The following is a 23,560-nucleotide window of genomic DNA, read 5'->3' as shown; positions in this document are numbered from 1 at the left end:
AAAGCACTAAAAATTTAAAGTTGCCTACGGTGTACGCCGGCCCATTCTGTCAGGGACACCATGTTACTAATCTGTACATATTAAATACGTGCAGGATTTGATGATTCTTCTGTATTTTGGAGCTCGCAAGGCAATATTACTATATTACCAATTTAGAAGCATTGCAGAAAAAAAAGCTGTGCGACTCGTACGGCATCGGTATGACCACGATTTTCTCGCTCTTGCACTTTTTGTCTTTGAAGCGTAGCCCGCGCTCATCATGTCGCCGCGTGGCATCATTAAATTTATTTCAAACGACAACTCTACTGAACTTGCGCCTGCATCACCAACGAGAAGACATCACGGCTTAAACTTGACACCCTCCAAAGCACACTCTAACATGTAAAATTCACTTTCTTTCCTTCGCACATTTGAACACTGTAATTCATTACCTTGGTCTAATCTCAAACGTCCACCCCGAAGCTTCGCATCCGTCATCCAAGATACATACTCCAGGTCATCCTTGGCTGTTCTTTTTATTTTTCCTTTTCGTAAGTTCATTAATCTACCTTCTAAAACTTAATTTGTGCTTACCGCTCTATTTTAAACCCTTGTGTATATTTCGTACTTTTTAAAGCCCCTTCTGCCATGCGGCATATCAGCGCTGCAGTATGGACAAATAAATGAAAATAAATAAGTAAATGAAAAACGTTAGAGGGCACTGCGGGAACAGCATTGGAGCAATGCGAAAGCACTGACGCCTCCTCGCCGCCTGTAATCGCTCCTCTTTGCCTCCAGCTACGCCTGTTTGCCTCCATGTCGATTGTGACGTCACGTCTGACAATCGAATGACATCATTTTTTAAACCACAGTTAATTCACCTTACTGTATAATTAATTCACATTTATTCACACTTACTTTATTTCATAACACTTAATTCACTTTATTCACAATTCCGACAAATAATCAATTATTCCATTTAATTCACACTTAATTCGTTTATTCAGAATTTATTCATTTATTCATACTTATTCACTAGTAATTCACAATCTATTCACTCTAATTCACCTTTAATTCATTCCAATGTATCATTATGTGACATTATACCCACATTAATCCACCTTATTTATAATTAATTCACCTTAATTCACTGCAATGCATCTTATTTGATCTTCATATACTGCAGGTGTTTTTATAATTTGTTATTGAGTAGACTTCGATTAACTCCAAAGCCCCCATCGTGTCACCTCGGTATTCATTTCGGACATGCAAATTTCGCGCCGCGCGTTGGCACCGCCCACCTTTCTGGGCATGGGGGTGGGGGGCGTCACTGACGCCCCACGTCTCACTGCCCACTTCCAGCGATAAAGATTTCGCACCGCTCCGGCCCGGCAACGCCCACTTTTTGTCTGTTTTTTGGCTGTAAGTAATTAACTAATGATCCGATCGGCACCAATTTTCACACCCCGCATCCTCACATGATCCCCCTTCGATCACAATCACTCTTTAAACAATATCTCTTTGTTGTGCCCCGCAGATGCTGCCGACACGTTTTGCGGACACAAACCCGCCGACATAGCCGAGTAATGCTTTCGCATTAATAAAAAAAAAATTATCTGTGAAGAGTTTGCTGCATCGGTTACTGGTGGCATGGTGGTGTTCTAGGCTCAAAAATAAACGCTAATGGTTTGACGACCCCACACAGTGCGCGGGACACCACATACTGCGCGGGTCCACACATACTGCGCGGGTCCACACGGGAGAGGCAAGGAGACACTGCTAGACTCTGTTGGAACAAAACGCACATATTCAAGAATTGCATGGCAAAGACTACATGATGCTGAGGCTGGGGTGCCTAAGCTTACATATCGCTTTTTCAGAAGCAACGGAGGGGATGCGAAGTTCACCTTGTTCGTTCGCTCAGGCTCTGCTTCTGGCTGGTGGCTTGGGCTCAACAAGCGCCTCGAGCGCCAGAGGAGCGACTCCCAGTGGCGTCGTCCCGGGCCCTGCTCGCCACCCAACTAACTGGCTTTTTCTACACCTTTTCGCCTCCATTCGGGGGATCCTTCTTTCCAGGATGAAGCGCCTCCCTCTCCTCTAAGCCTCAGCACCTGCGGCAGTCCTCGACCTCCCCCGCATTTTCCGAAGGCTTGTGCCTTTACTCCTCCGGCCGGCGCCACTGTCACTCGTGCGGAGTATGCTTGACCAGTTTAATGATTGTTGGCGTGGGAATAAAGATGACGGCCAGGCTGACGGCCTCCAGACCCCTAATGAGACCCTGGCCCCCGACACCCGACGATTACTGGCGCCATACACTCTCTTGTTGAGCGCCTCTGAGGTCCCACAAAGGGATGAGGCCGGTGATAGTGGCCCTCCGGAGACGGGCGGTGCACTCCAACACTCGCTCATTCTCCAAAAAAATGCTCTTCCAACATTTAAAGTACATATACTGATGCCGCTTTCCATAGCGCCGCCGCAGTACGATGGGTCCGACAGCACTCTCACTCCACATGGAGCCTTCGCAGAACACCTCGTTCCGGCAGTCACAACTGGACTTGTCACACTTCTGCGCTGAACATTAGCACAGATAGCCGCTTGAAACCCAGTACCAAAGCCCCTCTCTTCAGTACAGAGTGCATGACCTAAATATTTCAATATTTACAAAGTAGCTCCAACTTTCAGCGCGATCACGGTACAAAATAAAAAAGGGGCATAGCGGAAAGAAGCGAAGTATGTTACAGAACAGTGTAGGCTGATCTGTGAATGTACTACTTCGTGGAGACAAAGACATAACTGGCAACTCCAGGGCCTTAACTCATAACCGTGAACATTGTTATTAGTTGCAATATAATGCAGAGCTACTAACAATTTTCCAGCTAGGTTGGGTAGATGCCATCAACCCAGTGTTGATCTCCGCTTTTTTAGCTGCAATCGGCATTCGCAACTTTTACCGGATAGGTCTGTGCCCCTTTCTGTGGTTGGGGACTCGGCGGTGCTTGTGGCAGGGGCCTCCCCATGTGCCACCGGCGCGGCAACCTTGCGCGCTTCGCCTTCCAGCTATGCATTAAGTAGATCAGGTTGCATTCCTGTGATAACACCTCGAACCTGTCGGAAAAATGCACGATAGGATGTTTCCTGCGAATTATCTGCTCGTCCCATTTCAGAGCTGTCCCCGTCTAAACCTTGGTTTTCACATCGCTCTTTTGGTGAGTACTGAGCTGAGCGATTTGCATGCATCGTGTTCACGCGCCGGCTCACGTTTCGAATTTTGAATGTTACTGGAGAAAGCTTCTTGACAACCTGACATGGGCCTCTCTACTTTGTCTGGACCTTTCTGGCTAACCCTGTCTGCCGTTGGCAGCTCTCGATGTACACGCTGTCCTTCACATGAAACAGCGCGTCCCTGATCACGATTATGCGTCTCTGACCTTCCCTTCGCCGCTTTCATTAATGTCTCTCTTGCGTTGTCTCTTGCGGATGTCCCTTGACCGGAAGTACTCTCCGATACTTCCGGTCTCGGTCTTTATCGCATATGAGGAAGAATGGCGTGTCGCATGTGCTTTATTGCACAGCGGAGTTATCTGCAAACATTGCATAAGGGAGGCACTAGTCCCTCTCACGCTGGTCGCGCGAGACAATATGCGACAGGAACCCGAAGCCGCTCCACTGCGCCGTTGCAAGCAGGATAGTATGGTGTTGTCTGCTTCTTATTTATGTTACGCAGCTTGCATACTAACCTCATTTGCTGCGACACGAAGTTCGTCCCTCAGTCTGTTCAAAGTTGCCTTGGAGGTCCGTCTCGGAGCAGGATCTGTTCGCCAAACGCTTGGACAACCTTGCTGCATTTTGAGCTGGGATTGCCACCGCTTCTGCCTATTTCCAAAGATGATTTACAAATACCAGTATGCACCTATTTCCGGAAGTAGGCCTGCAAAAATGGCCGACTACGTCCATACTTATCCGCTCGAAGGGAGCCGAAGCCTCAAAACATCTGAATCAGCACTGGCCTGTAACCCTTGGGAGTTTTTCTCTCTAGACCGGAATGGCACTTCGCGCAGTATCCCCTAAGGCCGTGTCACATGCTAATCCAGAAATAGAAGCGTTCCATTCGCTTGCGAGCCTTCGCTACGCCAAAACGGCCGGCGCAGAGCGCATCGTGAAAAGCACGAAAAACACCTTCTGTCCCCGGCCTAGGTATGACGACCTTTTCCCAAGCGCTTGCCTGTGTTCGGCCATTTCTTCTTTGGCCGCTTCCGCCTTCACAGGGTTCAGTCATTTCAATGAAGTAGCCCAATTGTCTAGGGTCAGATGTTTTTTCCTCTAGGCTGTGGGGTTACTGGCACGGTTCGGACCCTGAACTCAGGGCCAACGCCACTCCGCTAGCTCGACCACACCTGTGGCCGCGAAGAACACACCTCCGAGGAATAAGCCCGCAGGCAAAACCTTTAATTGGGATCTCCCAATGTCTTTCCTCGGTCGCGCGCAGGCAGCAGCGGCAGGCAACAGGCACAGGACACAGGCACAGGAGACAGGCACAGAGCAGTTCAGGTCACCTGGGCCGCCGCTGGTGTCGCGTCCGCTCTCTCTCAAGGCTCGCTGTCAACTCTCCATCAGACTGTGCCCGTCCGCGCGGCCCGCGCGGCCGCCGAAACCGAGAGGGGTGGGTAAGGAGGGCTGCCCACGTGACGACGCGTAGTCGCGGGCGCCTCCCCTCCGCTCCCTCCACCGCTGCGCCTAGTCGGGGGCCGCCAGAGGAAGAGCCGCGGTAGGCCACGAGAGAGAGAAGGGTGCATCCGGTGGGCGAGGGGCAACATGGATCCCCACACCCTCCCTCTCTCAATAGTGACCTCCACCCGCTGAAGCGAACTCGGCGGATCAGCAGGTCCAGGCCGCCTTTCCGGAGACTGGGCCCCGGGATGGTAGCTCTGCGCCTGGGGCGCGGGCCAGACCAGGATGGCGCCCGCGAAAGCCGGCCTGCTCCGCATTCAGGCCGCCCATCGTCAGCTCGCCCCGCGCTGTTCCGGAACCGCCACCGAGGCCCCGTGCGATGGTGTGGGGGCGAAGTTCGGCGGCTCGACCCCGGCCGCGCGCCGCTCTCCGTGCCGTCGCTTAAGCCAGGGCCGTAAATCAGGGCAGCCGGAGGGGCTCAGCTCCTCCGAGCGGGCGTCTTGCAGTGTTCCGGGCACAGGAACTACACCGGCTTGTGTATCCACACAGGCAGGGTGGGCACGAGACCTCTCGCACCAGGCTTTCCCGTGGTCGGCATGGGTCACATTCGGCGATCTCGCCCAGTTCGGATATTGTGACGTCGGGGGCAAGGATCTCCTTGCATGAGGTCCACCGTGCGCGATCTCGCGCGTCTGGCGTTCCTTCGCCGTTTGCTCGATCTCGAGCTGTTTTGGCAACCGACGCCGCCGTGTGCGTGATCTCACGCTTTCGGCATTCTCCCGTTGCCCCAGCGAGCTCGCTGGCTTCGGGTATTATAGCGATGCCTGTATAGATCTCTCTGGGCTTCGCTCGCCTCTGCACAATCCTGCGCGGGTGGCGTTTCTGCTTCCACAGCAACCTCCCTCTGGAAGTACTGTTTCAGCTCTCCCACGTGAATGGGACCGCTGATTCGGCCCGATCTCGGGTCTTTCAGCCGGTAGTTGAGCCGCGAAAGCTTCTCAGCGATCAGGAAGGGTCCCACCCATTTGGGCGCTAGACTGGCCGCGAAACCTGCGGTTGCATCGCTGAGAGCGTGATTGCGCTTGAGAACGAGGTCTCCCATCTGAAAGTCCACGTCTCTGTGTGCGCGATCATAAGTGGCCTTTTGACTTGCCCTGGCCTTCGCGCGGCTGCGGTTCGCCTCCTTAATGGCATTTGCCAAACGCTCGCGCAATCGCCTTGCGTAGTCGTCAACATCTTCCGTGACTTCGCGGACACTCCCCGACCCTTCCATGAGAACTGTGTCCATAGGCGTGTTCAGCTCTCTGCCAAACATGAGAAAAGCCGGCGTGAAGCCGGTCGAGCGATTTGTGCTCGTGCGCAGAGCGAAGGAGATGGCGTCCAAGTGCTCGTCCCAATCATTGTGCGATCTCGCATATGCGCCGAGGAGCGGCTAGATATCTCGATTTCGGCGCTCGCTCACATTGGACTAGGGATGGTAGCACGTGGTTTTCTGCTGCCGGACACCCATTGCTGCACACGTATCACGGAAAACTTTCGATGTGAAATACGTGGCATTGTCAGTGATCAGCCGCTTTGGGAAGCCGTAGCGGCAAAACACTTCACACAGCTTTGCCAGGATCTCCCGGGCAGTCGCTTCTCGCAGCGGGTACAATTCAGCGATCCCACTGAAGTGACACGTGACTACCAGCACGTATTTGTACCCTCCTTTGCTGCGCGGCAGCGGCCCCATCAAATCGCACGCCAGGATCTCCCAGGGCTTGGTGCTTAGGATGGGCTGGAGTAAGCCAGGTGGCTTTCCACCTCTAGGCTTTCTCTCTTGGCAGACGTGGCATGTTCGTACATATCTACATACGTCAGCCTTCATTCCCGGCAAGGTAGCAAACCGACAAAGCTTCTGCCATGTCTTTGGAGCGCTCCCGTGACCGTCTGCGTCGTGATAGTGCCGCATAGCGGCGCGCCGCAGTTTGCGCGGAATAACGGCTTTGAAACTCTCATCCGAGGCCTCTTTGCCTGGCACGTATTTTAGCAAAGCTCCATCACGGTCCACCAGGAAGTTCTCCAACTCACTCGCCGCAATACCAGCGACACTAGAGTTAGCGCCAACCACACTACCAGTGGCTTCACAGCGCAATTTGGCCTGACTCGTCGGAGTGTCTGTCTCTTTACTAAGACTATTGATCAACTCCTGACAGAATGAGTCTTCCTGCTGTGCCTTGACAAGCTCTTCTCTGCTGAACGCAACCTCGAGAGGGATCCCCGCTCCAACGAGGTGCACGTGCTCTCGGGGCTTCGAAAACGGGGCACTCCCCGCAACGAGCTCCTTCCGCAGAGGGGGAGACAGCTGCCACTCTGCCTCCTCCTCGTCCTGGCCGGCCGGTTGGGTGTCAGTGACCGGCGCCCGTGACAGCGCATCGGCGACTACATTTGCAGTGCCTTTGCGGTAACGCACTTCGAACTCGAAGCGTTGCAGTGTCAGGGCCCATCGCGCAAGCCTCCCGCTGGGCTCACGCAGGCGTTTCAGCCAGGTTAAGGCCATATGGTCGGTCTCGACCGTGAACTTTGCCTTCGCCAACTGGCGGTGGCTTGTAGTGGTGCTCGGGACCTCCCGGAGCAATGTGTGCTGCGTCACCCTCTGCCATCTGGCGGGGAGCGCTGCCCGCATCTGCGGGCGTCGACGCAGTTAGACCACCTGGTCTGAATGCGTGCGCAGGAGTTGAAAGTAGCGAGTAGCCGACGCCAACTGGCAATGGCTCAACGAGCAGTCCAGGATCTCCTGGGTGGAAACTCTTTTTGCGAACCGCATCTGCGGACGCGCCTGAGACGTAGCGGAGCGTTTGGAAGCCACTGACACCTGACTTTGGCTTTCCTTGCTGGCCGGGATCTACCGGCGCGTAACCAGTTGCGCAACCCGCATCTGCGGGAGCGCCTGGGGACACGTTCAGCAGAACGGAACTCCTGTAGCCACAGCCATCTGGCTGCTCCAGCTCGGAGTATTCACCAGGAACTCCTGGCGCAATATCTCGGACGCCAGCCGCGCCTGCGGCTTCATGCATAGCGCCCGACGGACCTTGCGCTACCGCATCCGCGGTCGGTTTAGATGTGGCGCCGGAAACGATGCTCGAGATCTCCCGTGCTTCGCCGCATACATCAGCTAACATCATTAGGTCCGGCAGCCCGTAGCGCGGGCTGGTCATGCTGTTCTTCGTGAGCTAGCACCCCACCTGGAACTCCAGAGGGGCCCCACGTTGGGCGCCAAAATGTGGGGTTACTGGCACGGTTCGGACCCTGAACTCAGGGCCAACGCCACTCCGCTAGCTCGACCACACCTGTGGCCGCGAAGAACAACACCACCGAGGAATAAGCCCGCAGGCAAAACCTTTAATTGGGATCTCCCAATGTATTTCCTCGGTCGCGCGCAGGCAGCAGCGGCAGGCAACAGGCACAGGACACAGGCACAGGAGACAGGCACATAACAGTTCGGGTCACCTGGGCCGCCGCTGGTGTCGCGTCCGCTCTCTCTCAAGGCTCGCTGTCAACTCTCCATCAGACTGTGCCCGTCCGCGCGGCCCGCGCGGCCGCCGAAACCGAGAGGGGTGGGTAAGGAGGGCTGCCCACGTGACGACGCGTAGTCGCGGGCGCCTCCCCTCCGCTCCCTCCACCGCTGCGCCTAGTCGGGGGCCGCCAGAGGAAGAGCCGCGGTAGGCCACGAGAGAGAGAAGGGTGCATCTGGCGGGCGAGGGGCAACATGGATCCCCACAAGGCTTTCGATGATTCGCTTGAGGTCAAGATCTTTACGATGCTCCTCGCACAACTCGGCCGGGTCAATTACAGGGGCGAAATCGCCTACAGCCGGGACGGGGCTCGGCGGTTCAGAGCGTCAGCGTTTACGTGTTCTCTGCCTGACTGATGTTCGACCTCAAAGGAAAATTCTTGCAGCTGTAAATTCCATCTAGCTGGCCGCGAGACACTCATCACATATTTCAAAGGATGATAGCCTGTGACTAGCTTGAACTGGAGGCCGTAAATGTAGCACCTGAAGTGCTTTACTGCCCAGACAAGCGCGAGGCACTCCATCTCTGTAGCTCCGTACTTCTGCTCTGTGGGGCTCAGCTGTAGGCTAGAAGAAGCTACAGGATATTCTGTATCCTCAATAACCTGCGAAAGCACGGCACCAACTTCGGGCTTTGGCGCATCTGTGCCCATAGCCAAAGGGCAAATTGAAATCTGAATGACACAAGAGCTGTGCACTGATTAACGTTTTCTTCAGAGCCCCAGAATCATCCGCCGCATCCTTCGACCTGCGAAAAGCTATATTCTTGGCGGTTCAAGCGGACAGCGGCTTAGCTGGCTTGGCGAATTCCTCTTTTTGTCTTCGGTAGTCGCCAGTCAGGCCGATAAAGTGTCATACCTGGCTTCCAGTTGTCTGGGATGGAAAATCCGAAATATATATTAGTTTCTGCGGATCAGGCCATACGGAGTCAACAATCTGCCCGAGGTATTTAACCTCCTCATTTAGGAACTGCCACTTTGAAGGCCTAAGCTTGAGGCCCACTCATCACAGTCGAACCAAATGTCTCTTAAAGATGTCACTGTATGTAACTATTTCGTCAGTATACACGACACACAACTTTCCCCAAAGGCCTGAATGGATAAAATAAGCGGAACCCTGTCAGACAGCAGGGCTGTTGACCAACCCATTGCCATCCTTATTCATTCATAGTGCCCTGAGGCTGCACTGAATGCCGTTTTTTGGCATCTGCCAGGTCCATTGTTATCTGCTAAAATTCTTCCGCCGGGACCACTACCGTGATGTACATGGCAGAGCCAAAGCTGAGAAAGCGTCTCCTGTATACTGGGGATGGGGTACAGGTCGCTTCGAGTTTCGGCATTGAGTTTGTGGTAGCCCACTAATAGTCGGTAGCAACCATCTGCCGTCTCCACTAATAGGGCCGGTGCCCCCACTGTGACTTTTAGTGTTCGACTATGCCATGATCAATCAGATCCTGCATTTGCCGCGTCATCCCCTCGCGCTGGGAGCAGCGGATGCGGTATGCGCGCTGGCAAATGGGTGCCCAAGTGATGGTTTGTATCCTGTGTTGTACAATACCACAGCAGCTCAACTCCGAGTTGGTCGCTGCTAACAGCACCGAATATACATCCAGCAGGGTAGTCAGCGCCTCTCTATCCTCGGACTTTAGGTGAAAAAGATGGAACAAAGCGTCTTGAGCGACCGGAGGACCAGCATGCCCTAGAGGGGCGAGAACCGTTTCGGTGGGCTCACGTCTCTCAATCGCAGTTGTAAAGAAAGCTAACGTTTTGTTCTTGGAGAGGCTCAGTGTCTGCTAGCTGCAAATAACCACCCGCAGAAGCACTCTGTGGTCGCCAGTAACAGATACGAGGCGCGCGGCTGCTTTCAGACCATTGCTAAGAGAATCGACGGGCTCAAGCACTCCCACAGTGCCGCTCTCTACACCTGAATACACATAAGCACATAAAACGTGCTCCGACCAGGGAAGGACGAAAGTCTCTCTGAACAGCTTTATGGCGATTAGCGCATGCACCCCTTACTCCAAGAGTGAGACACCTACATTTTCCTTTGTAAAATAATCCTGTCTGAGATAACCGACACTCCGTTGGTAGAGACACTGTGTTTGGGAATATGTAGCAGGGATAATAGAATGCAATTCCGGTGAGAGGTCAGTGGAACCGGTAGACCCCTCTAATGCCAAGAGGATCCCCCGTTATAGCTGCAAACTTGGTTGAAACTCTGCCAGACGCTTCCAACAACTTGCGATTCCATTTGTTTCGAAGCGTGTTAAAGCCGCTTGCCTTAAGCAAGGTCGCCTTTGACCCTGTGTCTATCAGCACTTCTAGGCAGGAACCATTTATCTTGCAGCGCACAACAGGGAACGTTCGTCGGGAAAGCAAACCCCTGCCAGTTCATTTCCCCTGTTCCTTCCCCACGCACCTCAGGCTGGGGATGGCTTCTATAGTTGTTCGCAGAGCACTGGAGACTGTCCATACCCTTGTTTGAGATATGTCTCATCTGCTTCAGTTTGTGGCTCCCCTCCGCGCACGTTTGGACAGAGCCTTGCATTGTGTCCGCGACTCTTGCAAGCGAAGCACACGATTTCTTCAAAAACCTCTCAAGCCACGGCTGAAGCTTCGTGGCGTCGCCGGTTCCCGACGTATGCTGAGTCTCCGCTTCCTCCTTGCATTCTACCTGCTGCGCTAGCAGGAGTTATATGCGGCCTAGCCGCCCCTTGAAAAAGCAACCTCGGGGTTGAGCTCTGTACTCTCGAAGACGCGTACTTTCCGTGCGCACTTCTAGCTTCTCATTTCGCTCCTCATCCAATTCGGCCTCCATAGCTCGGTCCAAAACGCTCGGCTTACGCAAGAGCATGAACCGACTCATGGGATCTCGCAAATCGGCCGCAAACAAAGCGGGAATTTCCTCTCTCAGTAGGTACTCCGCGTATTTCTTCATTAGCGGGTCACTTTCCTCCTTACTCCGTGGTGTATCGCGTGCTACGCGCTAAGTCGCGAAGCAAACGTTCGCGTGTCCTCACCAAGCACGTCTCCGGCCTCGCGGATCTTCCGTACACGCACATGACGGGGTTCATTATTGAAGAGCTCGAACGTGACCTTCTTCAATTCAGAAGATGATTTTGCGGACCGAACCTTTTCGTCTCGACATGAAAAATCATGAGCAGGTCCAGCCATCTTTCACCTCGCGATTCCCAGCAGTTGCGCATCGGACCATCTCCCCATTTTCCCAATTTTTTTAGGATGGAAAAGAAACGTTGATGGGAACCCCTTCTGATCACCCAAAAACGAAGGAATTACACTTCCTAATACCACCAAGCTTGCTCCGAGCGATAGCTGCGGAGTGGAAGCTTCACATATACACACATTTTGTTCGTTCGAGACCTTCCGTGTCTCAAGCCTCTTAAATGGAGCTCAAAGATGACAACCAGTCACGTGGTTTTCCGGGGATTAAGAATTTGAAGTCATGAATGCCGCAGCATTCACATGACCTTTCTTTTTGAGACCCCCACTACTGACACCACGTGTGACGACCCCACATACTCCGCAGGTCCACACGGGACGGAGATGCAGATGCCCCGCTTGATTTGGTTGGAGCAAAACGGATATATGAAAGAAGGACATTTTATCGAGTACATACATGATGCAGGGACTGGGGTGCCCAAGCTTACACGTCCCTGCGCTGGTGCCGGAGTCTTTGCCACAAGTAGCGAAGGGACTGCTGAGTGGACCTTGATCGTTCGCTGTGACTCGGATTCTGGCTGATGGCTTGGGCACCTCGGGCGCCGGAGCACAAATTCGCAGCGGTGTCCTCTATGTCCTTGCTCGTTTCCTTACTCACCAGTCTTCCTCGTTTTTTTTTTCTCGTCTATTCGGGTGATCCTCCTTTCCAGAGCCGGCGCCTCCGGCAATCCCCGTCCTACCCCACATTTCCTCCGGCCGGCGCCACTGTCCCTCTTGCGGGGTGTGCTTCAATAGTTAAATGCTTTTGGCGTAGGAATAAAGATGACAGCTAGGCTGTCACAGTTCAGACCTATTATGAGCCTTCGCCCTCTACACCCGACGATTCCAGGCGGCATGCATACAGCCCCTTGTTGAGCGTCTCCGGGGTCCCACAAAAGGAAGAAGTCGCCGGAGATAGCGGCCCTCCGGAGACGTGCAGCGCATTGTCACAATGCTGATCCAAAAAACCCCCGAGCTCATTTCCTTCCTTTTTCCGCTCTGTTATATGGCTGTGACAAGGTAGTCATTTAATTTCGTGCAGCACTCCAAAGAAGAGAAAAGCCTGCAGTGAATAATGCGCCTTTCAGGCTAGTAATCTGTCTTCAGATGACGCCCTTTTATTCCCCTGCGCAGCTTTTAAGAGTACAATTAATGTGGTGTAAGACGTTTGCATACCTACGCGCCATTCAAACTTCTATATAACAGAGCGAACGCTGAGGTCATAGAATATAACCTTTGCCGTCATTGGCAATAATTCTATGCTTGCACACTAAAGTGTTTTATGCTGTCATTCACCTAGCCGCATTATTTCTCACACTTTCTGTGATACTTGCATTTGTGTAACACATACATTTTTCGGAAGCAAGCATCTAGATTTGCACCTCTCTCGAATGGAATAACAACCCATATCACAGTAAACACTGACATTGAGGCATCTTCCGGAATTAGCCGTTCTCCATAACCAAAGCGGTCGCAATTTCGCTTTACAGATAGTTTTTGTTTTGTTCCTTATTATTTTTGCGTATCATACTGCGTAAGCTGCTAGTTTTAAGGATGCCGACTTTTCCCTCTGAGACTGCACCACGTGTCTGTCATGTGAGCTTTCTGCTGCCCGGCTGTTACCTGCAGGGTTTGATGTGTTCCACGTACACCGACTGTAATAGAGACGGCCAAAGCGGCAGTTCTTTGTCGGAGCTGTGTTTTAAAGCGTTCTCAGTCGGTTTAAAGATTTCAGACGAGGCAGCTAGAACGGACACGTTAGATGCCTCACACTACAACGAATCGATGGACTTGCCTGGCATAGTTTACAGTGGTAGCACCACTCAAACAAGCTCTTGCATAGTTTTGTGGAACTGCACGCCATGCAAAGTTCTTCTGAAAGCTATACAGCTATACAGCTAGAAGGAAACCTATACATCTTTCTGAGAAAGCTGTATAGCTTTCCTTTGTAGCCGTATGGCTGCGCTCGGGTGGATGCCAATGAGTAATTACTCCCTTATTACAAATCTACTCCACCTTGGGGGATTCCCCTAAACATCTGACTAACCATCGGTTTTGTAATATGTATGTTTGTCTGAAAAACTGTAAGTAATTTCGACTCATCAACAAAAAATGACGTTAAAAATATCTAGCATTCTCCTATGCCTGGCCCGGCCTCACTGTTCACTACTTTCTGAACACATATTGTACCAATTGTTTCATCGTAAGTCAACAAATTTTTTTAAACAGGCATTTCCAGGTATGAGAGGCGGTTTCTGCTGAAGAATAATACCTGCATTGGCAGACATCAGAAAACATATAAATAACGTAAATAGTTACCGGCTTGACTAATTTCTGATAAATAACTTTCAACTATAACAGTTAGGTTGTAGGTAGACACTCGTAGCCGGTCGTTAGTATTATCCATATCAGTTTTTTTTTATTTATTTACCGATGACTGCTGGCTTTATTGCAAAAACTTAAGAAGGAGTGGGATCTAAAATAAACTTTGTCACAAAAGAAAACATCCTTGTAGTACACGCAACTCAGCATACAACACCGAAGAAATGAACGAGGAAAAGAAACATCATTATACAATATTAGACCACACCTCGCGATTTCTTAGAACTGTGAAAACGCGGTTACCCTCGACACTCTGGCCCGGCAAAATCGGCTTTTTGACCTCGTTACGTGCACTAGAGGGGTTCCTTCGCCTGCATGCTTTCGAAAGAACATGTATTTTCACACGATGCTGCCAAATTTTGTCCAGCCACAGTGGCCAGGGTAATGGCGTTTTCGAAATTCAAGAAACTCATATAACCATTTCTAATGACCGGCTACAAGTCTCTAATTGCAACCAGTAGTCTGTTTTAGGTAAAAACTGAGCAGAAATTAGTTCGGAGGCAAATTAGTGAACAATATTTACACGTTTCGCCAGCTCCGCCAACGGGGGTATTATAGCGCCGCCTTTATATCTGAAAAGCCTACATTTAAAAATACTGCTCCACCTTCGCTGAAACACCTGTTATATGTATATACGTATATTGACAATTTGCTTCTGCAGTTCAGTGAAGTAAAAGGGGCCCAGAAACACAATTGACTGTTCTGCCTGTTGATCGCATACAGTGAGTTACAATGGTTCTATTAGCGTCGGTAACACCGCGCATATTTCGTTTTTTTTAACATTTTAATGTCCTCCCAAAAACAAAATCATGGCTCTGATGTTGTCCCCACACAGTGGCGGATTTTAGCAGTGGATATGACATTGGGCGCGAGCTTGATGACTAGACAAACAGTAAATATACTGCAAATTGTGTGAATAAATAGAGACATATTTTGTTACCTGTCGGTGTTTTATATTATATCAACAAAAACTACTTGTTTGTCTAAGATAAAAGCCCTGCAGAGCAAGTAAAATAAAAATACACCACCAGGGGCTCTGGCATGCACACGACCCTGCCAGTCTCAGCAAGAACGAGTAACAGAGAGCAGGCAACCATGGAGTGCAAACTTCGGCGACGTGCTCTGGCAGGCTGTTTTGATTGGTTGCGCCAGGTGCCGTCATTGGGAGAGCGAAATAGAAGTGGGAAGCCCCCCAAAAATCGAGTTGAGGGGAGCGTTTTGTTTGCTTGTATTTTAAAATTTTTTTCATTGAATAACTCCCGTTTCTGTGCATCGATTCCTATAATTCTTTTTGAGTCAGCATCTGTGTGACATAAAGAATCCACCTGAAGTATAGCCGGTATCCCCCCAAGCAGTGTTTTGCAGCCCCTTTAAGCTGTGCCGCTAAAAAATTGCGAATCAGCTTACACAAAGCGGAATGCGCCGTTAAACAATATAGTCAAAATTACCACTTACTTTTCAACGGAGCTGAAAACAAAAAAATTAATTGGCAGTTGTTGACGTACACACTGTGAATACACTACACCCACAAACAAACGTAGGATGCTTTTCGCGAGACAGTGCTCAAAATACTTGCAAAGAGCGAAAAATAAGAGTCTTTATTAGCCAACTGCCTCTTAAGTACCATGCAGTTGTAGGATTGCCCTGCTGTTTGTGCTAAAATTCAAGTTGTGCAATTCAACATAGGCGAATATAATCGATCATAAAGCAGAATGCAGCGCTGAACAAAAAATAGAAGTGACCACTTACTTTCATTGGGAGCTGAAAAGAAACAAGGATTTCGAATTCTTTACGTATGCTTCGTGAACAAGCTACTCTCAAACTTGAACCACACAGATATATGGGTCATTCTGGAAAGAAACATTGCTAGAAATGCCTGTAAGGAGGAAATATTAGCATAGTTTCTGAACAAAGTGACTTATGCCATCACGCAATAGTGGGACTGCTCTATCGTGTGACCTAAAATTCAGTCTGTATTCAGATTTAAAATCGTTTGGATGTTACAGCTGCACAATTATCACTAAAGAAACACTTCATTCTTACGTTGGAGTATGAACTCTTGCCTTTCCAACTACCGGCGTGGATCAGTGGCTTTGGCGTTCAGCTGCTGACCCCACGATCGCGGGTTCGGTCCCGGCCGCGTCAGTCGTATTTTGATGAAGCAGAAATACAAAAATGCTCGGGTGTAGTCAGATGTCAGCGCTTTGCTTTTAAAGAACCCCGGGTGTTCTAAATTAATCTGCAGCCCTCCACTACGGGCTTTTTCCACCCGCGTCTCTCTTCGGGGCATTAAACCTCTCAGTTTAACCCTCCTTCCACTAAATATGCGTCTTTATGCAGACCATGAAATTACAATTGTGATAAGGTTTCAAGGTGACTAGCTAATGCCAGATGGCTCATTCTGAAAAACGATTATTGCGGATGAATCAGGCAATGATGTTATGAAAAAAAAGCTTTTTTGTTCTAATTTACTGTATAGAAACAGCAGTACCCCAGAGAAGTATTCTAGGGCAAATCTTTTTCGGCTTGTATCTCACTGATCTGCACTATTTGTTTCCGAACCGTAGCTGCCGTCGCAGTTAAGGGGTCATGGTGCTCGGCTGCTGACCCGAAAGACGTGGTTTCAATCCCGGCCGCAGCGCTCCCATTTCGAAGGATGCGAGACGCCAGAGAACGGCGTAATGTGCGATGTCATGAAGGTTAAAGATATCCACATGGTCCAAATTGTCTCTCCCCTCCACTACAGCGTTCTTCATAGCATGAGCCGCTTTGGGACGTTAAACCCATAAAATAAACTGAGCTTGTAACCGAACTCACACGTTCCATTAATCCGTCATGTCGACCACACATGCTTACTAATCACCGGCAATACATCCCTGGACATAGGTAAAAATCCCCGGTGAATCAGGACCACTTTTCACCGCGTATGCAAAACAAAATTCATTATGTTCATTTTTCGTAATCTTAGTGTTCATGATATCAGTTTTGATTTTTCTAGCAAACTATTTTGGAATCAATACGTTGATGGAGCCTACAAGAACATTTGGACACCTATTGCAATAACTCACAAACGTAGGCATGTGTTACCGCAAAAGATTAAGCTACTGCCGTGCAAAGTACTCACTGATCCTTCCTCAGTTCACGTATACACATTTGGTGTGGGAAAACACGACAAAAAACTAACATAAATTTCTTACAAAAGAAAGTATTGAGAATGATAGCTACCAAAACGTATGATTCCACACAGAACTTTGGAAAAAATTTGAATTCATTAAAATTGGTCATTGTTGTTATTAACTGCTTATTGTTACTGTATCGTCCTGTTAAGCTGTGAAAAAGAATCATTTCTACCACAATGTTTCTACATTAAAGAAAACCGTCCTCACGTATAATACCCGACATCTAGATGTGTGGTACATATATGCCCCCCCCCCCCCCCCCAAGAACTATACCCTTTAATAATTAACCTATAGCCTTGCAGTTCTCCCAAAATGTTGTACTCATAGGTCTCTAGCTATTGCCCGGTTGCCTAAAAAATGTTCGAAAGACATGTGCTTCTGCTGACATTAAGTATCAATGTTAACATCATGAGCCAACCTTTTTGACTCAGTATGCTGCTTTTCTTTATGTTGTAACCCCGTCAGTGCTATTTTCTTTCTTGTAAAACACAATAATGGTTTTGTTTTGTTATCTTGTGAATCAGGCTTTCGAATTTTCTCTCCTGCTATTATTAGTTGAGGGAGTCAATTCGTCAAGCTACTGGTAGAAGTAGGTTTTTGCGGCTGTTCCATCCTTGTACCCTGTACTGAGGAAAATAATATTTGATGATTCTAATTGATTGGGAGGCCTCGGTAAAGAGCTTTATGCCACGCCAATGACGACACACCGAACACGACACCGTCACGCTGACTCTCTAACTCCCTACATTGCCTGAACTAACGTCTGTATTATTTTTTCTCACGCACTATTACATATTGGAACAATTTCCCTCAGTCGCTACGAACAGTGTCATTCTGTACACCATTTTAATTATTGAAATTATCTTGCTGTTGGGATATGTATATAAATTTGTATCTCTGCAATATTGTTGTTTTACTGCACTCTTATTACATTGATGGCAAATGAAGGAGGCCTCTATAGGCACTAAGGAAAGCGACGCCTGAATACAGTTGGCGCCAAATATAATTACAGCCTTGATTTATTAAGCAGAACGTATTCATATTTAGCAGTGCTAAAGGACGCTTCCTTTACTCGGTTGCGGGGCTGAATGTTTTTAGCGTCCCGAATCTCCACTAAATTCAGTTCATATGCGTCTCCTTTCCCCCTACAAACGCCGCCGAAATGCCGACGTTGAAATGCCGTCGCTTTTAAAATCTGAGCACTGCGTACTGAAGCACAACTAGGTGACGTCATCCTCAGTGCAAAAAAAAAGAGGTTTTTTTTCCTGCTGAACTTTATTATGCATCGACATATCTATGTTTTGGGCCTGTTTGTTAGACATGTTCGCCCGCGCTGTAAACGTAACTACAGAAGGCGCCGTAGCTAGGCTGCTATGAGCATCCAGATTATTTTCGGCCTGATTTGGCATGCCAAGAAGCATTTTTTTCTCTCTAGCGCCACGCGTTGATGGCAGCGCTTACAAGATGCAATAAAGTGCCCCTTCGGTAGGAAGTTGGGGCCTACGCGACCTTCGACGTACCCACGTCGTCTTCGAGGGGAGCAATAGAGACTCCGTGGACGAACCCATCTCGTCTTCAGTAACGAAAATGTTAAAGAGAAGAAGAACATAGGTGTGTAAATGTTGGAGCACACCTAAATGGGGCCTTCGTTCAACCTTCAGAGCGGGAGCTAGAAGAACCAAAGTAGAAGACCTTCAAATCACCGCGACGGAATTTCCCTCGCCCGGAACAGAACGAAGGCTGCTCCGCCTTCGTGCTTGGGCCTGCATCATTGTCCATATCATCCTCGTACCCTCTCCTCCACCAACTAGTCTACAAGTGCTGTGAGGACATTCTTCGCATATAACCAAACGACGTTTTCTTTTGCCGCAGGAAAAGCCTTTCTACTCTGTATTAATTTGTGCGAAGAGCAACTGGAAGATGATAGAGATTTCCCATCTGCACCGTCTATAAAAAGACAATTATCGTTCGAAAGAAAAGAGCGCGGCTTCACGCATCTTCGTTGTTGGAGCCACCGAATAACATTGATCTAGTTGTAGGGGTCATATTAACTAGTGGTTTTGACTTACACCTGCGTTAAAAAAAAATGCACCATTGCTGCTAAATGAACCACAGAGAGCCGTAGGTTCTCTGGCCCCGCGGCAGGGTTAGATAAGAATAACGGCTGTTACAAAAAAAAATTAAACAGCGGATACATCGTTCACAGTGAAATGGAAATCGATAAGCACTTGTAGCTAATTCCTTCACGTCACGGTGAAAAAAAAAACAGCATAAATTGAGGGATCAAGTGATCAAAGTAACAATTCTGAGGGCTTAATTCTGCTCGCATTGAAGAATGCGATAGCAAGTGTTTCGAGGAAAGGAAAGCTTCTTGAGGGAAGGCAAAGGCGCAGTAGCTCTAAAATCTCTACATCTTGATGGACACATCAACCGCACCTTAATGCATGCAACTTAAGGTTCATATGTCATCGGTCCAAACCCCTGCCGGAAGCTACCCTTCAACTTCACATCTCGACATATCTGTAGACACATTAAGAAAAGATGTAGTCTCAGAAAGTATGCAACTGAAGATCCATATGTCATTGTTCGGAAGCCCTGTCGCAAGCTAGCCACTAACTTGACTAAAGTATGTAAGCTTTATGCAAGGATAAATGCTATGACAGCACCGACAAGGCTGTACAACTAACGGTTGCTCAAAATTTGTGATTGTACTCGGGAATACTGCCACAACGTGGAAGTCAACTAGTGATCACAAAGCTGGGATTTGGTATTAACCTGTGATATTTTTTGCTCAATCAAGCGTGGTCGCTTTAGTCGGTGCGATTTTGCAACGCGCCTCTCTATTCATCATTTTTGCTAGCTGCACCTGACAGGTATTGTTATTCAGCTCAGCTGTGACGTCATAACTCTATTTTGGGTCACGCTGGCGGAACGAGTTCGATTCCCACTTACGACACAGTTTTCTTTTCTCATTTTCTGTCTAATTTCTAATGGTGTCATATGGCCGATGGCGTCGCAGGGGACCAGTAAGATAAGCTGACGATGCAGACATCAGAGTATGATTGCAATAACTTAATGACCGAAAGATGCGTAGACATAGCCCGCGTAAGTCAACCACTTCGCAAACCATTTTTTTTCGTTGGATTCCGCGAACAGAAGTTCTAGCACCAAGTGCACTAGCATACTAGTGCGCAATTTGGAAGTGCTGTTTCATAGTTATCTGCCAGATCAAATCAACGCGTTTTTGTTAATTTTAAGCATATTTATTATGGAACATGCGGTTATTTATTAAATTCATTTATATCGCTTTGTGATTGCACAATGGAAATTTCAAGCAAACCAGGCCTATTGAAGTTTCAGAAAATTGCTGACATAAACGGGCCACGTCTTTTAACTTTCTATTACCTAACATCTCTAATAGTAAACAGAGTAAATATAATCAGCACGGTGATATACTTACCCTGTCACCACTCAAAATGAAACACTGTTTGCAATGCAGTCCTTGCGTCTTTTCTCGTGGTTCAGTCTAGTTTTCTGTTCCGCGAAATGTGATCAGCTTTTACTGTTAGTTTTTATTTTTGTTCACTTCTCTGTCATGAAATAATGTTTTTCTAGGGCAATGTGATTCATATTCCCGTTATGATAATCTCACATGTGGTTGGGATCGCATAGACTGAAAGATGCAAATCCAATATCCTTCACAGAATGTGTGTGAAGGAAAGTACATTTATAAATAAATAGAGATGGTTTTTGTAGGGAAACTGTTTAGGAGAAAAACATGGAATGGAAAACCTGTCTCCGCTACCTATCTTGCAATGTAAGAAGGATCAACAAACGGTGAGTAGTAAACAATCTGTTTCTGTTTCCCCATCTAAGCTGTGCAGATGAGGCAACATAGAACACAAGCCAGGTTGTTGAGAACAGGCAGATATTTCTCGTAACTACGTCTGTTTAGTGCATTTAAAGAGTATTGCTGCTTTGTGGTTAGTCCCGTCAGCGCTAAATAATGACTAAGGGGCACACTTTCAGTAACGAGTAATATGTATATTCGAGCCGCGTTGATACTGCAATGCAGGCAGGGGTTGAAATATTTTTTGACCCGGACATTCTGGTAGGAGGCAGGGACCCTTGACTGCAACTATACCATGGCTAAATAAGTACAATTCAAAATAACCGCGCAGTTCTCAAGTGAAAAGAACCCGTATTGAACAGAATAGACAATTCATGAGTGCTGCGCCTTCAGCGTATCAGCCGTTCCTACGTTTTTGTACATCCGGCCAAATCTTTAGCTGGCGTACGTGAAGGGCGTGTTTTGCGTGCTCCTGCAACTGAGGACAGAGCAAGCTTGAGAAAATATCAAACCTAAGCAGAGGCTCACTAAGCCCGTGCAAAAGCTCACTTGCCCGTGCGATGCCCGTCCTACGTCGTAAAGCACAGGAGCTCAGAAAAAGCGGCTGTTGCGCAAGCTATCTAAAGATATGGCCGGCTGTACAGATCTATACGAAGGCGTCTACTGCCCTAACCTTGTGTACAAGTTGTCAGGTTAAATAAGGAGAGTTTTATTATGCACGTCCTATACTACGGCCATGTAGTGTCTCCGACATCCCTTACAGCCTAAATCTGGTTACGTTACAAGCTTGCATGCTGCTTATTCTCGTGGCACTTTAGGCTGATTTCCGGATATCCTCAAAAACGTTCAAACCACAACAGTTCAGGTAACTTCTGAAACCTTGCTGTAGGTAGGTTGTAAACAGCATTCGTGTGAGGACATTCTGAAGCAGCACTTTACAAGCATACTGCGAAGAAACTATATGAGGAACCACTTCTGCAGCAGGCTTCCGCTTCTGTAGATCTCTCGTGTTCAGGCTTTTACGCTATCAAGATGTCTAGCGCCTAGCGGAGGCATATGGATGCCATGGAACATAAAACACTTTAGACCTCTCGATAGTGTAATTCTCCCGATGTTTCCGGACTGACTGCCTGGCTAGTAATGAAACTCTGCAAAGAAATAGACTCCCCTGTATCATGAGAGGTCTGAAACAAACCTCCTCAATTTTCCTGAAAAATGGCCAAAATGTATTAACGAAAGAGTTCTTTGTTCCTGGTCCCTACGACTAGTACACAGTGCGAGCAGTTTTTACACATTGAATAGTGTAATAAAACTTTGTGTGATATATTAAAAGACGATATGGCCGAGAAGCTTTTAAAATGGTAGAGAGTCTGCAGGAATGGCTCATTAAATTATATTTTTGAGATGCTGAAGGCACCGAAGTTTTAAACGAGACTCCTTAATGTTTTTTTTAAACACATATTGCGTTTCCTGGGTGGTCGCGAGGTATCTTTGGTGGTACAATCTTTAACAGTTTTTCCTGACTCTCTGGGAGTTGCCTATACACACATCATACAAAAAAAGGTTCCAAGAGGTGGGTTGGTGCATTTCAGGTGACTTTTCTGTTTTCTTTTTTCCAAATCTCAGCTCTGTGATTGGAGGTTGATTTTTTTGCTATTTTAAAAAATGGCTTACGACGTTGACTGTCGACAGAATATAGCACTCAGAAATAATAAAAGAAATATATTTTCTTGAATTTACCGGCTAATCTTAAGCAACATTCCTATCTGAATTGAATTCTAAGAGCCCCACAAGCCGTAGAAGAGTCTCAATGGAACAGAACTGCAGCAGTTTAAGTGTATTTTCGAAATTTATCCGCCTGTTGCTACTTGCGTGTATTATGTTCTTTGCCGAATACTAGTGCAGAGTTATCTTCTTTATACATTTTTCCTAAAGCACTTGGAATAAGGTTTCAGGAAGTGCGAGAGAAACTGTTGCTAAAAGAAAATAAACCACTGCCAATAGAGTTCACCACAGCGGCCTTCCTGTTGGATATAGGGGCAGTTATATCCACTGCGCATGTAAATATGCGATACGCACTTACATATAAAAATACGCCGGGCACTGTTCTCCCAAACATCTCAGAAAATGCAGTTCAGAATATTTCAGCAATATGTGAAAGACAGTTACAGTTAAATAAATGGATCAATTTTGCAACAAACTTCCTCCTCTTAAGTGGATCCATCGTGGAACCAGAGCAGGAGTGTAGGCTGAGAAGCAATGGCGGCTCCAACAGATGCAGAATGACGCCAGACAATGGCACGCCTGCAAAAGCGCTCAGGAACACGAGGCGAGGATCGAAAAGATGCGAGAGCGTGTTTGCAGGCTAGTTGGTGCAATAATGCCATTGGTTTTAGCGCTCTCTCCTGTCAACTTCGTTTCTTCCTGTGCTGTGGTTTTGAGCTAGCAACCGATTCCAGCCGAAAAGATATATGAAGTTAGGCTTTCCTGTGCGCTGCAACAACAACGTGCTGCAGGGGCCGATGTCTACTTTGCACTTAATACAAGATTAGTTAGGAGTACATTCATGCATGCGTGATTGGCTGTGGAGCGCCTTCCGGTTGAAAAGCTTCGCATCGCTCAAGTCATTGGCCCCAACGGCCGAAATTCCACCGACTGCAGGATGAGTGCCCCTCGCCAAATCAGCGTGATTCCCTCATGGCAGTTGACTGTGGCCGAGAGGTGTGGGCTC

General features: G+C 48.3%; 1 protein-coding gene and 1 pseudogene across 1 annotated transcript in view; both read right to left on the bottom strand.

Annotated features, from left to right (window-relative positions):
- LOC149356096 (uncharacterized) overlaps positions 1 to 23,560 on the bottom strand; it is a 45,184-nt gene that overhangs the window by 6,855 nt on the left and 14,769 nt on the right. The gene's annotated exons all lie outside the window — the stretch shown is intronic.
- On the bottom strand, positions 9,621 to 11,017 carry LOC149356097 (uncharacterized; annotated as a pseudogene).

The sequence above is a fragment of the Amblyomma mixtum genome, chromosome 3 (assembly GCF_055824585.1).
Source record: "Amblyomma mixtum isolate Tamu chromosome 3, ASM5582458v1, whole genome shotgun sequence".
Classification (NCBI taxonomy): domain Eukaryota; kingdom Metazoa; phylum Arthropoda; class Arachnida; order Ixodida; family Ixodidae; genus Amblyomma; species Amblyomma mixtum.
This window is presented reverse-complemented; position numbering and strand designations above follow the sequence as displayed.